The sequence below is a fragment of the Mirounga angustirostris genome, unplaced genomic scaffold, assembly GCF_029215605.1.
Source record: "Mirounga angustirostris isolate CCGP_5_RB_7025 unplaced genomic scaffold, mMirAng1.0.hap1 SCAF_1, whole genome shotgun sequence".
In the NCBI taxonomy this organism is placed as follows: domain Eukaryota; kingdom Metazoa; phylum Chordata; class Mammalia; order Carnivora; family Phocidae; genus Mirounga; species Mirounga angustirostris.
In genome coordinates this window covers 7,691,202-7,712,021 of record NW_026991709.1, presented here as the reverse complement: position 1 = coordinate 7,712,021, position 20,820 = coordinate 7,691,202, and positions in this window count along the sequence as shown.

Below are 20,820 nucleotides of genomic sequence, written 5' to 3'. Positions count from 1 at the left end.
TGCGGGGTCACTCCCGGAGGCTAACTCTGCACCCAGGGTCATGGGTCCAGGTCATGATGGGCTCCCTAGGGGGGGACTTCTCACATCAGTATCCAAGAGGAGGGGCTCAATGGTTCGGGGCCGTTTGGCGACGTCTGTCCCGTAGAAGCACGAGGGGTGCACGTCAGACAGACACACGTCTTTCCTTCCCTGCAGCTTCGGGCTCCTTGGATTCCAGCTCTGAGCATTTGCAAGGCCTGCATTTTGAGGGCTCTGTGGCACCGCATTCGTTTGCAGTGACTGCTCTTACTAAACACCCCCAACCAGGCGGCTTGAAACGCCAGAACTGTATTCTCTCGCTGTTCTGGAGGCCACAGGTCTGAAATCAGGGTCCGTCAGGGTCCGTCCCTTCTGGAGGCCCAAAGGGACATCCTTTCGATGCTTTTGTCCCAGCTTCTGGGTGCTGGGGCCAAGCGGGGCATTCCTGGGCTCGAAGCTGCTTCACCCAAGTCCCTGCCCCTGGCTGACCCGGCTTCCCTCCTGCCAGTCTGAGTCCGCTCGCTCCGCTTGTAAGGACACCAGTCGTGTTGGATCAGGGCTGTGCCATAGCCCAGTTTGACCTCATCTCAACAATTATGTCTCCAGAGACCCTATTTCCAAATAAGCTCACTTTCTGAGGCTCCAGGCAGACATGAATCTGAGGGGATGTTATTCAAGCCCGTACGGGCACCAAGCACCAAATGGGTGCATCTGTCACCTCGTTCTGCATGTGGCAGAAAGACCTCCGGTGACCACACCCTAGAGAGAACCTCAGGCCATACGTTGGAAAGGACAGGGCCCAGGACTAGGTGAGGAGGCCAGGGCTAGAGAGCACATTGCCATGGTGATTGTGTTTCATGTCCATCATGGTCCCCCAGCTCCCACGGGGTCCTGTCCCTCCCTCCATGGGTCTGGGTTATTCACGTCAAAGCATCTTACACACAGGGCCTGTGGGTGGCCAGCAGCCTTTCCTCCTCACCCGATAGTTTGGGGTCCATCAGAAGCCCGGTAGTAGGCTTGTCGCTCTGGGAGGGGTAGGAACGGCCTGCCCTTCCAGGAGGGTGCACTGCCCGTGAGTCCTGGGTGAGCGAGCACCCTCGATTTGTCACCCTAGCAATGGATGGAGGACCCTTCTAAGCCTAACTCAGGGCACAGTCACTCACACAGCTTCCCAGGGGGTCAACCTTTGGTGGTTAGGCAAGAGTTCTGGTGGGGTTTTATGTCAGGGGATGGCAGAGCCTGGGGATTTAGTGTCCTCACTACGATGTCATGAACCTCAGGACAGGGTGGGGTTTGGCTTTGAGAACCATGCCTGGGAGCTGAGCACAACAATGTCCCCATGCCCACCCAGGGAGAGGACAACTGTCATGGGCCGTGGGGGACCCCAGAGGGAGAATGCCCTGCAATGCCAGAAACAGGGAAGCTTGTCACTGTCCTTATACTTGTAAGGTAGGAGCCTGAGTGTGGCCAACTGAACCTGTAAGCTGTCTCACCTTGTCTGTTCTGATGGACTCTGTGACTTTGGACAGTGCCTTCTCCTGAAGACAGGGTTTGCTATCAGCAGAACTATTATAAAATATAACCAACAGGATGCTTTCATATGCAGGTGGTAGAACTTATCTCAACCTGCTTAAGCCTCAAAGGGGACTCAGGTTAGGTCCTTTCTGAGACTCGGAAAGAAGCTTCAGGAACAGCTGGATCAAGGGTCCAGGTATCAGGATTTTGTTTCTTGCTGTCTTTTGGCTCTACTGCTTTCCCTGTGATAGTTTATGTTCTCGGAGGATTTCCAAAAGCAACATGATGGCCGTTGGCACTCCAAGATTAGAGTATTCTAGGTGCTTGTGAGTCAGGAGAGAGGTTCTCTAGCGGGACAAGATTGCCCGTGAGGACAGGAGCCCTAGACAGCGTAATTGGGAACAGTCCATGTGCACAGGGTGTGCATCTATTCCGACTCCTGTCCCCACCCTCCCAGCGTTGAGTTTCTGGGCTCCAGAAAGCTAACTGCACAACCTTGCCTTGCTCACCAGACTAGGCTGTTTTGTGTCCCGGGTTTTTGCCTGTGTGTGCCTTCTGCCGGAAATGCCTTTGCGCCATCCACCTGCCCCCACTCCTAGCCCATCATCATCTAAGGATCCTTCCTACTCCATGTCTGGTCCCAGCATAGAGCTCACGTGGGGGCCGTGCAGGCTCTCAGCTCCACAACCTGAAATCAAAAACTTTCTGTGACAAGGTCTCCAAGATTTTCACACGCTCTTTCAAGTGTGAAAGCACCACTTATAACCGTTGCTTATCCATCAGTGTTCAGCTCAGAGGCCGCCTCCTCCAGAGAGCCCCCCTGCCCTGCCACCCCATCCCAGCCTGTAGCAGGGACAGTTAGAGAGCCACGGCGGCCCAGTGCCAAAGACATCGTAGAAGCTGCAGAGATTCTCACTACATATGTGGGCGCGAATGCAGGCATAACACACAAAGGCACACTTTGGGTCAAATAGAGTCATGAGTGCGGGTCCTTCTCCAAATTGCTCCTGGACCCTCTTCTGTCTGCCCTGTGCCCGAGGCTGACTCCTGTCTGCTCTCCAGGCCCTCTGGGGGCGGCCCTGCACCAGCAGTCCATTGAGGCCTGGAGGGCAGAGGGGGGTACTTTGCCCCATTCCTGGGACAGCCCCCCACTGGGCTCAGCAGATGCCACCGCCCTGTCCTCCCTCCAGGCCCAGGGGTGGGGCCGCCTCCCCCTGTGGCTGGAGGCTGGGAGCCCCCTCCTTGGTCCTGCCCTCCTCCCTGCTGCAGCTGGGGACTGTCCCCGGGCCTCTTCCTCCGGACCGTGTGGGAGAAGCGCTCCTGCCTGGGATCTTCCCTGGTCCATCAGGACACTCTGCTCTCTGTGCAGAAGATCAAGGAGACTTTCCTCTCTTTACACATTACACAAACACGTTTTTTTCCTTTCAGTAATTTATTTATCTACAAGCAATTAATGAAATTATCAATTCTATTTTTACATTTTCAGGTACTCACAAAACAAGTACAATAGTCTAGATTCTGCACCCTGGGGCATGTGCGTGTGCACGCGTCCACGTGCATGGGAGTGTATGCTTGTTATCAGGAGAAAACTTTGTATTTTGACTGCTTAGAATACATAAGTGTTAAACAATAAATAGTATCTTAAACAAAACAACAAAGATTAAGAAAAAATCATGGAACAAGGAAGAAATGGTTGCAGATTCTTAAGCTTTCCTATCTATAAGTTTAAGATTAAACTAATCCCATGAATTTAGGTCTAAAATAAGAATTAAGGACTAAAATATGAATTCATAAAACAACTACAATAGTCTAGATTCTGCATCCTGGGGCGAGTGCGTGTGCACGTGTCCACGTGCATGAGAGTGTATGCTTGTCATCGGGAGAAAACTTTGTATTTTGACTGCTTAGAATACATAAGTGTTAAACAATAAATAGTATCTTAAACAAAACAACAAAGATTAAGAAAAAATCATGGAACAAGGAAGAAATGGTTGCAGATTCTTAAGCTTTCCTATCTATAAGTTTAAGATTAAACTAATCCCATAAATTTAGGACTAAAATAAGAATTAAGGACTAAAATATGAATTCATAAAACAACTACAATAGTCTAGATTCTGCATCCTGGGGCGTGTGCGTGTGCACGCGTCCACGTGCATGGGAGTGTATGCTTGTCATCGGGAGAAAACTTTGTATTTTGACTGCTTAGAATACATAAGTGTTAAACAATAAATAGTATCTTAAACAAAACAACAAAGATTAAGAAAAAATCATGGAACAAGGAAGAAATCGTTGCAGATTCTTAAGCTTTCCTATCTATAAGTTTAAGATTAAACTAATCCCATGAATTTAGGACTAAAATAAGAATTAAGGACTAAAATATGAAATCATAAAACAACTACAGTGGTCTAGATTTGCATCCTGGGGCGTGTGCGTGTGCATGCATCCACGTGCATGGGAGTGTATGCTTGTCATCGGGAGAAAACTTTGTATTTTGACTGCATAAAATTCATAAATGTTAAACAACAAACAGTATCTTAAACAAAACAACAAAGGCTAAGAAGAAAAAAATTGCAGAACAAGGAAGAAATGCTTGCAAATTCCTAAGTTTTCCTATCTATAAATTTAAGACTAAACTAATGCTATGAATTTAGGACTAAAATATGAATTCAGAACCAAAATATGAACTTAGGACTAAAATGTGAATTTAGGACTAAAATTTGAATTTAAGACTAAAATTTGAATTTAGGACTAAAATTTGAATTTACGACTAAAATATGAGTTTTAGGACTGAAATTGGAATTTAGGACTACACTAACTATTTCATACAGTTTGAGTGAGATGTTGTTTTGTTTAAGTTTTTTCTCTCTCTCTTTTTTTAAGGCAATCACATAAATACTGAGTTATTTCTGCGGAACTGTAACCCTAGTCCTAGAGCACAGAAATGGTCTTGTTTGAAAGTCTCTATCCATGTCCACGATAGAGGATGTCTTCAGTCCCAGTGGCATTAATTTAAATCCGACCACCATACCGACAGCAGAGAGTTCTAAAGCGTCCGGCGGGGAAGCTGTGTATTCACGACAATGTGGACGAAGCTCTAGCTACACAGTCCGCGATGGGCTTCCACCGCTATCCTGCGGAGAGTCACTGTGGCGTCAGTTCCGAAAGAGGAGCCGTTTCCCTAGAGAGAGAGCCATCAGACGTTCTTCACGGAGCTCCGCGCAGATGCTGGGCCGGGCTTTGGCTGCCCAGAGCCCAGCTGCCCTGAGCCCGGTCACCCTTGCGGGCGACTCCGGGTCCCGGGGCCCTCACGGTGGGCCTTCCATCCCCCCTGGGGGCCCGATGACCCCAGGGACCCCCTGACACTTCCCAGCCTGCGTGGGCTGTGGGCGGAGCAGCAGGACCAAGAGGGTCCCTCAGGACAGGCCGGCAGCTGGACTCCACACCGGCTAGCATCCGCCTCAAGCGCTCATTCTCTTTCCTTAGCCCCTGGAACTCCCTCTCTCTGGGCGCCGCTCCCACCCAGCTCTTTGTGGCTCTGTCCTGATGGAAGAGGACCAGCTTGCGATAGTAGGAGGTGGTTCTCTCCAGCTCCTTGCCCAGGTCTCGGGCCATCTTCTTGTAGAGGTTGCGAATCTGGCACGTGAAGTTCATCTCTCTGTACGCGTTGGCCAGTTTCTTCTTCATTTCCAAGCACTGAGCTTCCGCTTGACAGACTTTTCGGCGAAGTTGCAGGATGTATTGGTCCTGTTCATCCAGGGGGTTCTGAAGTTTCAGCTTCAGGGACTGAATCTCCCTGTCCAGCTGTGAAGTTTCCTTCTGCAAAGAGGCTTCCTGGGTTTGCAGGCTGTGGATTTGTCGTGTCAGCTCCGCCGCGATCTCTCGCCTTTCTGCCCACAGTCGTCTGGCTCTTTGTTGCTGATCCCCTTCAGGACCTGGAGGGGACCCAGGGCAGCCAGCATCCTCAGGGACGCCCTTCAGATCCACTGCTGCCCGATGGGCGGGCTGATCGCCTTTTCCTGCTCCCCTCTTTGGCTGGACTCCCCGGGTCCTGGCACCGGCGTGCTCTGCAGGGAGGTCAGGCGGGGGGACGGCCTGCAGCCCGGGTCCGGCCCTGGACGGGGACTGGCTGGCTTGATCTTTCGGGACCAGCTCCATGCATGCCTTCGACGGCTCCAGCCTTTCTTCCCCCTCCTTCTCCTGCCCTTTCTGCCTCCATCTCGAAACTTCTTGGTTGAGCGGTTCGGGTCCTTCTGGAAAAGGAGTGTTTTCACTCCGATCCTTCGTTCTTTTCGTCAGAAGCTGTTCTCCATCCTTCTCCGATGTTCTGAGGATGGGTTTTTCCCCAGGGACCTGGGGCAGGTCGGGAGGCTGGCCCAGTTCCTTCAGTGCCTTCCTCAGAAAGTTGACAGTGTCCCTAAGCACCAGCCTGCCCAGGTCTGTGTTCATTGCCGACAAGCACAGGGCTTGTAACGAGGGAGGACTGGCCACCACCGCGGGCCGCCTGAGGGTGGCCTCGGCTTGTGTGGTTGGGCCACTCTCCTCACGGCGGGCTCCACACACTCCGTGGCGGGCAGAGCCCCTGTGGCCCAGCGCCTTCGCGCTTCTTCGAGGGAGTCGTCTCTTCACTAGGAGAACCAGCAGCAGAGTCCATAGGAGCACCGCCAAGGGAAACACGGGGAGACTCAGGCTGTGTCCCCAGCTTCCCGAAATCAGCAGCAGCGCCCCCCACAGCTGCACCAACACCTGGCAAGTGGATCCGGCGGCCGAGGGGGGGCCCTCCATGGCTGCGTCGGGCTCCCCAGCTCTGTCTCCAAGTGCCAGAGTCCTGTGGCCGCAACTGACCACTCAGAAGCCTGTGGAGAGTTCCACCTATGAGGTCAACGGTGCCCGGCAACCAGGGCAGAGCAGTTGGGCCGGGGGAGGGGAGGCCAGCCAGGTTCTTTTAAAACTTTTTTAAATTTTAATTCAATTAGCAAACATATAGTACATCATTAGTTTCAGATGTAGAGTTCAGCTATCATTAGTTGCATATAACACCCAGTGCTCATCACATCAGGTGCCCTCCTTAATGCCCATCACCCCCTTATCTGACCCCCAAACCCACATCCCCTCCAGGATCCCTCAGTTTGTTCCCTATAGTTAATGATCTCTTGGTTTGTCTCCCTCTCTGATTTCTTTCCTTTCAGTTTTCCCTTCCTTTTATGATCGACTGCACTGTTTCTTATATTCCACCTATGAGTGAAACCATATGATAATTGTCTTTCTCTGACTGACTTATTTCATTCAGCATAATACTCTAGTTGCGTCCACGTTGATGTAAACGTTATTGATAATTTATTTCAATTTCAATTTGAAACTCTTTGTCACTGGTATACAGAAATACCATATGTATCTGTATATCTACACTGTATATAGAAATATATCCAAAGAAGACATAGGAATGGCTAACCGACCCATGAAAAAATGTTCAACATCATTAGCCATCAGAGAAATTCAAGTCAATACCACATTGAGATACCACCTTACACCAGTTAGAATGGCAAGAATTGACAAGGCAAGAAACAACAAATGTTGGAGAGGATGTGGAGAAAGGGGGACCCTCTTACACTGTTGGTGGGAATACAAGTTGGTACAGCCACTTTGGAAATCAGTGTGGAGATTCCTCAAAAAGTTAAAAATATAGCTACCCTAGGACCCAGCAATTGCACTACTGGGTATTTACCCGAAAGACACAGGTGTAGTGAAAAGAAGGGCCATATGCACCCCAATGTTCATAGCAGCAATGTGCACAATAGCCAAACTGTGGAAAGAGCTGAGATGCCTTTCAACAGATGAATGGATAAAGAAGATGTGCTCCATATAGACAACGGAATATCACTCAGCCATCAGAAAGGGTGAATACCCACCATTTGCATCAACATGGATGGGACTGGAGGAGAATATGCTGAGTGAAATAAGTCAAGCAGAGAAAGTCAAGTATCACATGGTTTCACTTATTTGTGGAACATAAGGAATAGCATGGAGGACATTAGGAGAAGGAATGGAAAAATGAAACGGGGGAGATCAGGGGGGGAGTTGAACCATGAGAGACCGTGGACTCTGCGAAACAAGCTGAGGGTTTTAGAGGGGAGGGGGGTGGGGGGATGGGTTAGCCTGGTGATGGGTATGAAGGAGGACGCGTACTGCATGGAGCACTGGGTGTTATATGAAAACAATGAATCGTGGAACACTACATCAAGAACTAATGAAGTATGGTGACTAACATAACATAATAAAATAAAATAAAATAAAATAAAATAAAACAAAATAAAAATAAAGATGATAAAGAAATCTGGGAGAAGAGGTGGCTGCATTGGATATCTGCAGAGTGTTCCAAACCCATGATTCCTCCAAATGGTGCAGATGCACACAGACACCAAGCCATCAGTTGGCTCTTTATGTGACACATCAAGGAGTGAACAAAACGACAGCTGATTTAGAAATCCTAACTGGTGAACAAAGCTTGTTATAAGACAACATGAGGAGAGGGGCGCATGGGTGGCTCAGTTGGTTAAGCGACTGCCTTCAGCTCAGGTCATGATCCTGGAGTCCTGGGATCAAGTCCCACATCAGGCTCCCTGCTCGGCAGGGAGTCTGCTTCTCCCTCTGACCCTCCTCCCTCTCATGCTCTCTGTCTCTCATTGTCTCTCTCGCAAATAAATAAAATCTTAAAAAAAAGAAAAAAAGACAACATGAGGAGAAATACTGTGACCTTGTCCTTCACAGAAGGAAGAACAACCTTAAATATTAGTCTGATTTAAAGTTGAGACCTAGAGGTTGAGCTCAGCTCTACCACCCACCAGCTGTGGCTTTCTGAAAGGAGCTGGTGGAGATCTACACAGAGAGCTCACTTTGTAGATGGGGCAAATATAGAAGGTCTCCCGGCTGGACCACAGTGGGGTGGGACCACCCGTGCCGGGACTCGAGCCAGTTCGTTCTCCTACCCTGCTGATTCCTCTCACCGGAAGGGCTGGGGAGGCCATAGAGTGGAGTGGAGTTGAAACTCCTGCTTGATTGTGCCCACTGTGATTTTTAGGGTTAAACAGTAGCAGGGCAGTAGTAAACAAAATGCTTTTGAAGGTTAAAAGTGAAAAAGGCAACAAAGTACTTATTGGATCCCATGGAAACTAACACGTAAGATACTGACCCACTAGTTTCTTCCTCTGCCCCATTACCAAACAAAATGAATGTAGTTGGGCTGGCAGCAACCTGTGTTTGAAAAACCAAATTCAAACAGACAAGTGAGCAAGTAGACAGATTATGTTACCTTAATCCTTGAACCAGCCTGGATCTGCGGACTATCCAGCTCTTTCCTCATCTGTGAAATGGGCAGAAAAAAGTATGGCCTCCTATGGCTTTTGTGAGGTACACAAAGAGAGCTCTTAGAGCATCGCATGGTGCATAACGAGTGCTCATTGTGTGGTTGTTGTTCTGAAGTGGAAATCTCTTTGTATCTCTCACACGTACCAGAGCCTCTTACTTAAAGGATTTCTATCCACACTTTATTCATTTATTACATTTGTTTACATGTCATGCTGTAAAAGTAGCATTTGCTCTCAGTGAAAAATTTAGAAAACATAAATGTAAAAGAATCATTATGAGCACTGTTTTTGTTGCATTTTAATCTTTTAAAAATGCATACATTGTTATTTTTATAAAATTGGGATCATACAACTGTTTTGTATGCCTATTTTTAAATTTAATATAATATGTCATGTATCTTATATACATATATTATATGTAATAAAATTTCTCTAGATCATTAGGTATCTTTTGAAAACAAGAATGATTTGACACACACACAGGGAGAGCGCCGTGTGAGGATACAGGCAGAGACTGGGGTGATGCTTCTACAAGCCAATAGATGCCCAAGATTGCCACCAAACCCCCAGAAGCTGGGAGAGAGAGTGGAACAGATTCTCCCTCACGGCCCTGAGGAGGAACCAACCCTGACGACACCACACTTTGATCTCGACTTGCAGCCTCCAGAACTATTCCAATTCAAGGATAAGAGAACATCCCAAGATGGCTTGAACTCCATCATGATGGGGCTTGCTAAGGGCGGAATGGATGAGGCATTGTCAGTGACTTCAGCTCTCGTCCATCACACATTCACTTTCCAAAGCACACCAACCAAGAAGGCAGATACTAAGTAGGCTTGTTCTTTATCTTCTGTCTTCTTGACAACCGAAACTGTTTTTACAACTAGAAGATCAACCAACCAAACAAGCAAGCAAGCAAACAAACAAAACCAAGAATGGCCAGAGATCGGGAAGGTAACATCTGGATAATTTGGAAACCTTGATGGGGTTTTTGTGGCAGGGAACAGTTGCATTTGTTTTTACATGGAAAGGTGACTGTATTTTAAATTCCATGCCCTCCGTTTTTCTGCCTCTTCTGATGTGAATTAATAGCCATGTATGGCGTGTTGTCTTTCTGGACTTTTTAGTGTTTTCCATTGGTCTATCCTATAGAGGTTTTGCATATTTTGGGGCAGATTTCTGAATACTTGATATTTTCATTGATAATTGATTTATTTAAATTATTTTACTTTGTTTTTCCTTTTTTAATTTAAATTTAATTAGCCAACATATAGTACAACATTAGTTTCCGATGTAGAGTTCAATAATTCATCAGTTTCATATAACACCCAGTGCTCATAACATCACATGCCCTACTTAATGCCCACCCCCCATTTACCCCATCACTCCATCCACCTCCAGCAACCCTCAGTTTATTTCCTATAGTTAAGAGTCTGTGATGGTTTTCCTTCTTCTCTGTGACTTCCCATTCAGTTTTCTCTCCCTTCCCCTATGGTCCTCTGTGTTGTTTCTTATATTCCACATATGAGTGAAACCAGACGGTAATTGTCTTTCTCTCATTGACTTATTTCGCTTAGCATAATACCCTCCAGTTCCATCCCCGGTGATGTAAATGGTACGCTATCATCCTTTTTGATGACTGAGTAATATTCCATGGTGTACAGATACCACATCTTCTTTATCCATTCATCTGTCGTTGGGCATTTGGGCTCTTTCTACAGTTTGGCTATTGTGGGCATTGCTGCAATAAATATTGGGGTGTATGTGCCCCTTCAGATCACTATATTTTTATCTGTGGGGTAAATGCAATTGCTGAGTCAGAGAGTAGCTCTATTTTTAACTTTTTAAGGAACCTCCATAATGTTTTCCAGATTGGCTGCACCAGCTTGCATTCCCACCAACAGTGTAGGAGGGTTCCCCTTTCTCTGCATCCTTGCCATCATCTGCCATTTCCTGACTTGTTAATTTTAGGCATTCTGACTGGAGTGAGGTGGTATCTCATTGAGGTTTTGATTTGGATTTCCCTGATTCTGAGTGATGTGGAGCATTTTTTCATGTGTCTGTTGGCCATTTGTATGTCTTCTTTCGAGAAATGTCTATTCATGTCTTCTGTTGATTTCTTCACTGGATTATTTGGTTTTTTGGGTGCTGAGTTTGGGAAGTTCTTTATAGATTTTGGGTATTAGCCCTTTATCTGATAAGTTATTTGCAAATATCTCCTTCTATCCCATAGGTTGCCTTTTGGTTTTGCTGGCTGTTTCCTTTGCCGTGCAAAAGCTTTTTATCTTGATGAAGTCCCAATACTTCATTTTTGCTTTTGTTTCCCTGCCTTTGGAGATGTGTCTAGCAAGAGTTGCTGCAGCCGAGGTCTACGAGATTGTTGCTGTGTCCTCCTCTAAGATTTTGATGGATTCCTGTCTCACATTTAGGTCTCTCGTCCATTTTGAGCTTATCTTTGTGTATGGTGTAAGGAAATGGTCCAGTGTCATTCTTCTACATGTGGCTGTCCAATTATCCCAACGTCATTTGTTGAAGAGACTGCTTTTCTTTGGGATTTTCTTTCCTGCTTTGTCGAAAATTAGTTGACAACAGAGTTGAGGGTCCATTTCTGGGTTCTCAATACTGTTCCATTGATCTCTGTCTGTTTTTGTGTCGGTACCATGCTGTCCTGATGATTGCGGCTTTGTAATAGAGCTTGAAGTCCAGAACCGTGATGCCACCAGCTTTGGTTCTCTTTTTCAACATTCCTCTGGCTCTTCTGGATCTTTTCTGGTCCATACAAATTTTGGGATTCTTTGCTCCAGCTCTCTGAAAAATTTCAATGGCATTTTGATAGAGATTGCATTGAATGTGTAGATTGCTCTGGGTAGCATAAGACATTTTAACTAATATGTCTTCTTCAAATCCGTGAACATGGAATATTTTTCCATTTCTTTGTGTCTTCCTCAATTTCTTTCATAAGTGTTCTTTAGTTTTTCGAGTATAGTTCCTTTTCCTCTTTGGTTAGGTTTATTCCTAGGTATCTTATGGGTTTTGGTGCAACTGTAAATGGGATCAATTCCTTAATTTCTCCTTCTTCTGTCTCATTGTTAGTGTATAGAAATGCAACTGATTTTTTAAAAAATCATATTGATCACTTTATTTAATATCAATCTATGTTCAGCAAAGGCTGGATAGCAAAACATTTCGGTTTATTTGCAGTTTCCTTTTTTTAAAAAATTATGTTATGTTAATCACCATACATTACATCATCAGTTTTTGATGTAGTGTTCCATGATTCATTGTTTGCATATAACATCCAGTGCTCCATTCAGTACGTGCCCTCTTTAATACCCATCACCAGGCTAACTCATCCCCCCACCCCCTCCCCTCTAGAACTCTCACTTTGTTTCTCAGAGTCCATAGTCTCTCATGGTTCATCTCCCCCTCCGATTTCCCCCCTTCATTTTTCCCTTCCTGCTACTTTCTTCTTCTTCTTCTTCTTCTTCTTCTTCTTCTTCTTCTTCTTCTTCTTCTTCTTCTTCTTCTTCTTCTTCTTCTTCTTCTCCTTCTTCTTCTTCTTCTTCCTCTTCTTCTTCTTCTTCTTTTTAACATATAATGTATTATTTGTTTCAGAGGTACAGGTCTGTGATTCAGCAGTCTTATACAATTCACAGCGCTCACCATAGCACATACCCAACTGATTTCTGTGCATTGATTTCATATCCTGTCACGTTGCTGAATTCCTGTATGAGTTCTAGCAATTTGGTGGTGGAGTCTTTTGGGTTTTCTACACAGAGTATCATGTCATCAGTGGAGAGTGAGTGTTTGACATCTTCTTTGCCAATTCACATGCCTTTTATTATTTTGGTGTTGTTGTTGTCTGATTGCTGAGCCTAGGACTTCTAGTACTACGTTGAACAACAGTGGTGAGAGTGGACGTCCCTGCTGTGTTCTTGACCTTAGGGGAAAAGCTCTCAGTTTTTCCCCATTGAGAATGATATTCTCAGTGGTCTTTTCATAGATGGTTTTTATGATACTGAGGTATGTTCCCTCTATCCCTACACTGTGAGGAGTGTTAATCAAGAACGAATGCTGTACTTTGCCAAATGCTTCTGCATCTATTGAGAGGATCATATGGTTCTTATCCTTTCTTTTATTAAAGGGATGCATCAGGTTGATTTGTAGATGATGAACCACCTTTGCATCCCAGGAATAAATTCCACCTGGTTGTGTGACTAATCCTTTTAATGTACTGTTGGATCCTATTGACTAGTATTTTGGTCAGAATTTTTGCACCCATTTTCTTTTTTTTTTTTAATTTTTTATTGTTATGTTAATCACCATACATTACATCATTAGTTTTTGATGTAGTGTTCCATGATTCATTGTTTGTGCATAACACCCCGTGTCCATGCAGAACGTGCCCTCTTTAATACCCATCACCAGGCTAACCCATCCTCCCACGCCCCTCCCCCCCAGAACCCTCAGTTTGCTGTTCAGAGTCCATCGTCTCTCATGGTTCATCTCCCCCTCCGATTTGCCCCCCCTTCATTCTTCCCCTCCTGCTATCTTCTTCTTCTTCTTTTTTTTTTTCTTAAGATATATTGCATTATTTGTTTCAGGGGTACAGATCTGTGATTCAACAGTCTTGCATCCATTTTCATCAGGGATGTTGGTCTGAAATTCTTTTTGTTGGGGTCTCTGTCTGATTTGGGGATCAAGGTCATGCTGGCCTCATAGAACGAGTTTGGAAGTTTTCCTTCCATTTCTGTTTTTTGGAACCACTTCAGAAAAATAGGTATTAATTCTTCTTTAAATGTCTGGTCGAATTCCCTTGTGAGCCCATCGGCACTGGACTCCAGAAAGCTAACTGCACAAACTTGCCTTGTTCACTGAGACTAGACTGTTTCCGGCCCTGGTTTGGCCTGTGCTGTGCCTTCTGCCAAAAAATCCCCTGTATCAACCACCTTCCCCCACTCCTATCCCATCATCATCTAAGGATCCTTGCTACTCCATGTCTGGCCCCAACATAGAGCTCACATGGAGGCTGTGCTGAGTTTCAGCTCCACAACCTGAGGAATCTGAATCGTTCTGTGACAAGGTCTCCAAGGATTCCTATGCTCTTTAAACTGTGAAAGCACCATCGGGAACTCCTGCTCATCGATCAGTATTCAGCTCAGAGGCCTCCTCCTCCGGAGAGCCCCCCTGCCCTGCCACCCCACCCCAGCCTGCAGCAGGGACAGGTAGAGAGGCGGGATGGCCCAGCAATGAGAGCACATGCCACCTTCAGGAGCACTTCCAGTCCCCGAGACTCTCTCTCCTGCTGCCCGTGACTCTGTGGGAGGACACGTAGTATTTGTCGTGGTTCCCACCGGTAGCAGCGTCGGCTCCATCAGGTAGGACGTGCGTCCCCTTGGAAATCCTCCCCCTGCACTCCAGCCCCTCCCGAAGCTGCCCCTGGGGTCCCTGTTGTGGGAGCAGCTGGGAGGTGAGACCACCTGCTCACGAGGGCCGTCAGGGACGGTGGAAACCTGGCGGGAGCCCGAATGGACAGGCCTACTCCACGCCGCACTCCTCAGAAAGCGGGCTCCCCACTGCGTGCAATGGGTCCATGCCTTGCTGACTCTCCTCAGGGCCCCACGCAGAGATTTCTCTAAGGCTTCCTTGAGGACGCCCAGACAACACACAGCGATCTTCCAGAAGGTGGGAGTCTTTCTTCCTGCCTCTCCTCTGACCCCCCAACTGCCCCAACACAGCCCCGATCTGTCTTCCCCCTCCATCTCCATGATGAACACCCCAGTGCCAGCCCCCAGTGCTCCATGCAGACCCCGTGAGCCCCCTCCCAGAATCCAGCCCCGTCTCCCCCTCCCCTCGTTCCCTTGTCCCCAAAGCCACGCAGATTTGTGCAGAACACACATCACACCCGTGCCCAGCCTCCAGCCCCTGTCTCCAGGTCTACACCCGCCCCGGGTGTCTCTACCCTGCACGAGGGAGAGCTCTGTGCAGGGGCCCTGCTGCCTGCCCCCTTCCCTCTCACCTGTGCCCGGTTTCCCCAGCCCCGGCAGCACAGCCCTGCCTCGGCCTTGACACTCCTGTGCTCCCTGCCTGGAACATTCTGCCCCCCTGCCCTCCCAGACTACCCCTGCAACCTACATCTCAGCCTGAACTTCCCCTCTGGTTGTGGCCCCTGACCCCGGTAGCCATCCCCCTATTGGAATTCTCTGCAGAGCAGAGATTGCTATTCCTTGTCCCCTTGTTCTTGATTCCCTGGCCTTGCCCCTCACTAGGACGGAAGCTCTGGGGGTCCACAGGCCTCACTGGGTTGTTGTTTACATCACTGCTCCCCACCAACCAGAACAGCACCAAAGACATCTTAGAAGCTACAGAGATACTCACTACATATGTGGGTGGGAATGAAGGCAAATAACACACACAGGCACACTTTGGATCAAATAGAGTCACGAGTGTGTGTCCTTCTCCAAATTGCTCCCGAACCCCTTTCTGCCTGCTCTGTGCCCAAGGCTCACGCGCCTGCCTGCTCTCCAGGCCCTCTGTGGGCTGCCCTGCACCAACAGTCCATGGAGGCCCGGGTGGCAGAGGGGGGCACTTTGCATTGGGACAGCCCCCCACTGGGCTCAGCAGATGCCACTTCCCTGTCTTCCCTCCAGGCCCGGGGTGGGACCGCCTGCCCCTGTGGCTGGAGGCTGGGAGCCCCTTCCTTGGTCCTGCCCTCCTCCCTGCTGCAGTTGGGGACTGTCCCCTGGCCTCCTCCTCCGCACCGTGTGGGAGAAGCACTCCTGCCTGGGATCTTCTCTGGTCCATTAGGCACTCTGTCCTCTGTGCAGAAGATTCAGGAGCCTGTCCTCTCTTTACATTACACACACACGTTTTTTCTTTTCAGTCATTTATTTATCTACAAGCAGTTTTTTAAAATCTCAATTCTATTTTTACATTTTCAGGTACTAACAAAACAACTACAGTAGTCTAGATTCTGCATCCTGGGGTGTGTGCGTCCACGTGCATGGGAGTGTATGCTTGTCATCGGGAGAAAACTTTGTATTTTTACTGCATAAAATTCAGAAATGTTAAACAACAAACAGTATTTTAAACAAAACAACAAAGATTAAGAAGAAAAACAAATTGCAGAACAAGGAAGAAATGGTTGCAAATTCCTAAGTTTTCCTATCTATAAATTTAAGACTAAACTAATGCAATGAATTTTGGACTAAAATATGAATTCAGGACTAAAATATGAATTTAGAACTAAAATTTGGATTTACGACTAAAATTTGAATTTAGGACTAAAATATGAGTTAGGACTAAAATTTAATTTAGGACTACACTAACCATTTTAACAGTTTAGTGGGATGTTGTTTTGTTTAAGTTTCTCTCTCTCTCTCTCTTTTTAAGGCAATCACATTTTATTCACATAAATACTGAGTTATTTCTGCGGAACTGTAACCCTAGTCCTAGAGCACAGAAATGGTCTTGTTTGAAAGTCTCTATCTATGTCCACGATAGAGATGTCTTCAGTCCCAGTGGCATTAATTTAAATCCGACCACCATACCGACAGCAGAGAGTTCTAAAGCGTCCGGCGGGGAAGCTGTGTATTCACGACAATGTGGACGAAGCTCTAGCTACACAGTCCGCGATGGGCTTCCACCGCTATCCTGCGGAGAGTCACTGTGGCGTCAGTTCCGAAAGAGGAGCCGTTTCCCTAGAGAGAGAGCCATCAGACGTTCTTCACGGAGCTCCGCGCAGATGCTGGGCCGGGCTTTGGCTGCCCAGAGCCCAGCTGCCCTGAGCCCGGTCACCCTTGCAGGCGACTCCGGGTCCCGGGGCCCTCACGGTGGGCCTTCCATCCCCCCTGGGGGCCCGATGACCCCAGGGACCCCCTGGCACTTCCCAGCCTGCACGGGCTGTGGGCGGAGCAGCAGGACCAAGAGGGTCCCTCAGGACAGGCCGGCAGCTGGACTCCACACCGGCTAGCATCCGCCTCAAGCGCTCATTCTCTTTCCTTAGCCCCTGGAACTCCCTCTCTCTGGGCGCCGCTCCCACCCAGCTCTTTGTGGCTCTGTCCTGATGGAAGAGGACCAGCTTGCGATAGTAGGAGGTGGTTCTCTCCAGCTCCTTGCCCAGGTCTCGGGCCATCTTCTTGTAGAGGTTGCGAATCTGGCACGTGAAGTTCATTTCTCTGTACGCGTTGGCCAGTTTCTTCTTCATTTCCAAGCACTGAGCTTCGGCTTGAAAGACTTTTTGGTGAAGTTGCAGGATGTATTGGTCTTGTTCATCCAGGGGGTTCTGAAGTTTCAGCTTCAGCAGCTGAATCTCCCTGTCCAGCTGTGAAGTTTCCTTCTGCAAAGAGGCTTCCTGGGTTTGCAGGCTGTGGATTTGTCGTGTCAGCTCCGCGATCTCTCGCCTTTCTGCCCACAGTCGTCTGGCTCTTTGTTGCTGTTCCCCTTCGGGACTTGGAGGGGACCCAGGGCAGCCAGCATCCTCAGGGACGCCCTTCAGATCCCCTGCTGCCCGATGGGCGGGCTGATCGCCTTTTCCTGCTCCCCTCTTTGGCTGGACTCCCCGGGTCCCGGCACCGGCGTGCTCTGCAGGGAGGTCAGGCGGGGGGACGGCCTGCAGCCTGGGTCCAGCCCTGGATGGGGACCGGCTGGCTTGATCTTTCGGGACCAGCTCCACGCATGCCTTCGACGGCTCCAGGCTTTCTTCCCCCTCCTTCTCCTGCCCTTTCTGCCTCCATCTCGAAACTTCTTGGTTGAGCGGTTCGGGTCCTTCTGGAAAAGGAGTGTTTTCACTCCGATCCTTCGTTCTTTTCGTCAGAAGCTGTTCTCCATCCTTCTCCGATGTTCTGAGGATGGGTTTTTCCCCAGGGACCTGGGGCAGGTCGGGAGGCTGGCTCAGTTCCTTCAGTGCCTTGCTCAGAAAGTTGACAGTGTCCGTATCCACCAGCCTGCTCAGCTCTCTGTTCATTGCTGACAAGCACAGGGCTTGTAACGAGGGAGGACTGGCCACCACCGCGGGCGGCCTGAGGGTGGCCTCGGCTTGTGTGGTTGGGCCACTCTCCTCAGGACGGGCTCCACACACTCCGTGGCGGGCAGAGCCCCTGTGGCCCAGCGCCTTCGCGCTCCTTCGAGTGAGTCGTCTCTTCACTAGGAGAACCAGCAGCAGAGTCCATAGGAGCACCGCCAAGGGAAACACGGGGAGACTCAGGCTGTGTCCCCAGCTTCCCGAAATCAGCTGCAGCGCCCCCCAGAGGTGCTCCAACACCAGCTGGCAAGTGGATCCGGCGGCCAAGAGGGTGCCCTCCATGGCTGCGTCGGGCTCCCCAGCTCTGTCTCCAAGTGCCCGAGTCCTGTGGCCACAACTGACCCCTCAGAAGCCTGTGGAGAGTTCCACCTATGAGGTCAACGGTGCCCGGCCACCAGGGCAGAGCAGTTGGGCCGGGGGAGGGGAGGCCAGCCAGGTTCCAGAAAACAGTTGCCCCTGACTTTGCCGTGAAGTAGAAAGTTGTCTCAATCACACAAGCCCTGGGGGAGGTGGGAAGGGCTGATCCCGGCCCGGAGCTCAGCCACTCAGGCCCACCTGGCCCTACAGCAAACCTAGGGGCTCAAGGCAGGGCCAGGTCATGTCCGTCCGTGCGCACAAGACAATCAGGGCAGAGTGTTCAGGCCTCCTTCCCGGGCGAGGCCCGTTCTCCTGATCTGGTTTCCCTCGGCTGCAGGGACCCTGGTCCTGTCTGCAACGGTGTGGACATCCAGGCTCTTTCCATAGTTTTCCATAGTTCGGCTATTGCGGACATTGCTGCTATAAACATTGGGGTGAAGGTGCCACTTTGACCACAAATCAGGCCTCAACTGGTTGCTGGAGTGGGGGGTGGGGTGGGAGGGATGGGGCGGCTGGGTGATAGACGCTGGGGAGGGTATGTGCTATTGTGAGCACTGTGAATTGTGCAAGACTGTTGAATCTCAGATCTGTACCTCTGAAACAAATAATGCAATATATGTTAAGGAAAAAAAAAGAAGAAGAAGGTAGCGGGAGGGGAAGAATGAAGCGGGGGAAATCGGAGGGGTGGACGAACCATGAGAGACGATGGACTCTGAGAAACAAACTGAGGGTTCTGGGGGGGAGGGGGGTGGGAGGATGGGTTGGCCTGGTGGTGGGTATTGAGGAGGGCATGTTCTGCATGGAGCACTGGGTGTTATGCACAAACAATGAATCATGGAACACTTCATCTAAAACTAATGATGTAATGTATGGGGATTAACATAACAATAAAAATTTTTTTTAAAAAATCAGGCCTCAACCAATACAAAAAGACTGAGATCATACCACTCATAGTTTCAGACCACAATGTGATAAAACTTGAAGTGAACCACAAGAAAACATTTGGGAAGACCAAACATACATGGAGGTTAAAGAACATCCTACTAAGGAATGAATGGGTCAACCAGGAAATTAAAGAAGAATTAAAAAAAAATACATGGAAGCAAATGAAAATGAAAAGCCCACTGCCCAAAACCTTTGGAACACAGCAAAGGCAGTCCAAAGAGGGAAGTATATAGCAATACAGGCTTCCTCAAGAAGCAAGCAAAGTCTCAAATACATAGGCTAACCTTAAACCTAAAGGAGCTATAAAAAGAACAGGAAATAAAGCCTAAATTCAGTAGGAGAAGAGAAATAAAAATTAGAGCAGAAATACAGGATATAGAAATCAAAACAATAGAACAGATCAACGAAACTAGGAGCTAGTTATTTGAAAGTATTAACAAAATTGATAAGCCCCGAGCCAGATTTACCAAAAGGAAAAGAGAAAGGACCCAAATAAATAAAATCATGAATGAAAGAGTCTGTCTACCTTTCCACTTTCCACTGCAGGTTCACCTATGAGCTGTCCCCCTCCTGTGTGTATGTATATGAGAGTGTGTGTATATGTGTGTGTGTGTGTGTGTGTGTGTGTGTTGACTTTCCATCAAGGGAAACTTTTATTTTATCAAGGGAACCTTTTATTTTGTCTGCTAAATATTAGAAACATTTAAAGAACAAATAATATATTAAACAAAACAACAAAAGTTTAAAAATTACAAAATAAGAAAACAGTGGTTAGGAAATGAATCCCCTAAAGCAATCAAAGAATGTGGGGCTAAACTAATAAAAATTTCTAAACAAATCAAAATTCTAAAAAAAAATCAAAAGTCCTCCTGGCAAATAATAAATTACTTTTACTGATTCCTTTTTTTTTTTTAAGATTTTATTTATTTATTTGGGAGAGAGAACAGGGAGCGAGAGAGCATGAGCAGGGGAGAGGGGCAGAGGGAGAGGGAGAAGCACTCTCCCCACTGAGCTGGGAACCCAATGTGAGGCTCAATCCCAGGACCCTGAGATCATGACCTGAACCAAAGGCAGACACTCAACCAGCTGAGCCACCAAGGTACCCCTACCTGTACCAATTTCCAATGACAGCTTCCAGGACATAGAAATGTTTTAAGTGTCTCTCTCATGTCAAACTCTGAGGATGGCATGTCCTAGTGGACCTTTTATTTAAATTGAAACACAATACTTACACTATCTAATTCTACAGGGTCCAATGATGAGGAAATCTTTATTCCTGAGAATTATATCACTGAATCTGTATTTTAAAAATACTAACTTAAGTTATACAACAAATTTCAATAAGAACAATCATGGCATCAGTTAAATAATGGTAGCTAAACTAAAAAGAGAAAAATCAAATTTATTTTTAATAAGAGAAAATCCACGTAGATGGTGTGGCAGGGTGTGGTTGTTCAGGGCCAAGCTAAGCGGGGCTGAGTCACACCTGCAGGGGACTTCAATCCTTGTGCCTTCACAATGGGATTTCCCTCCTCCTTGGGGGCCGGATGACCCCAGGGTCCCCCTGACACTTCCCGGCCTCTGTGGGCAGAGCAGCAGAAG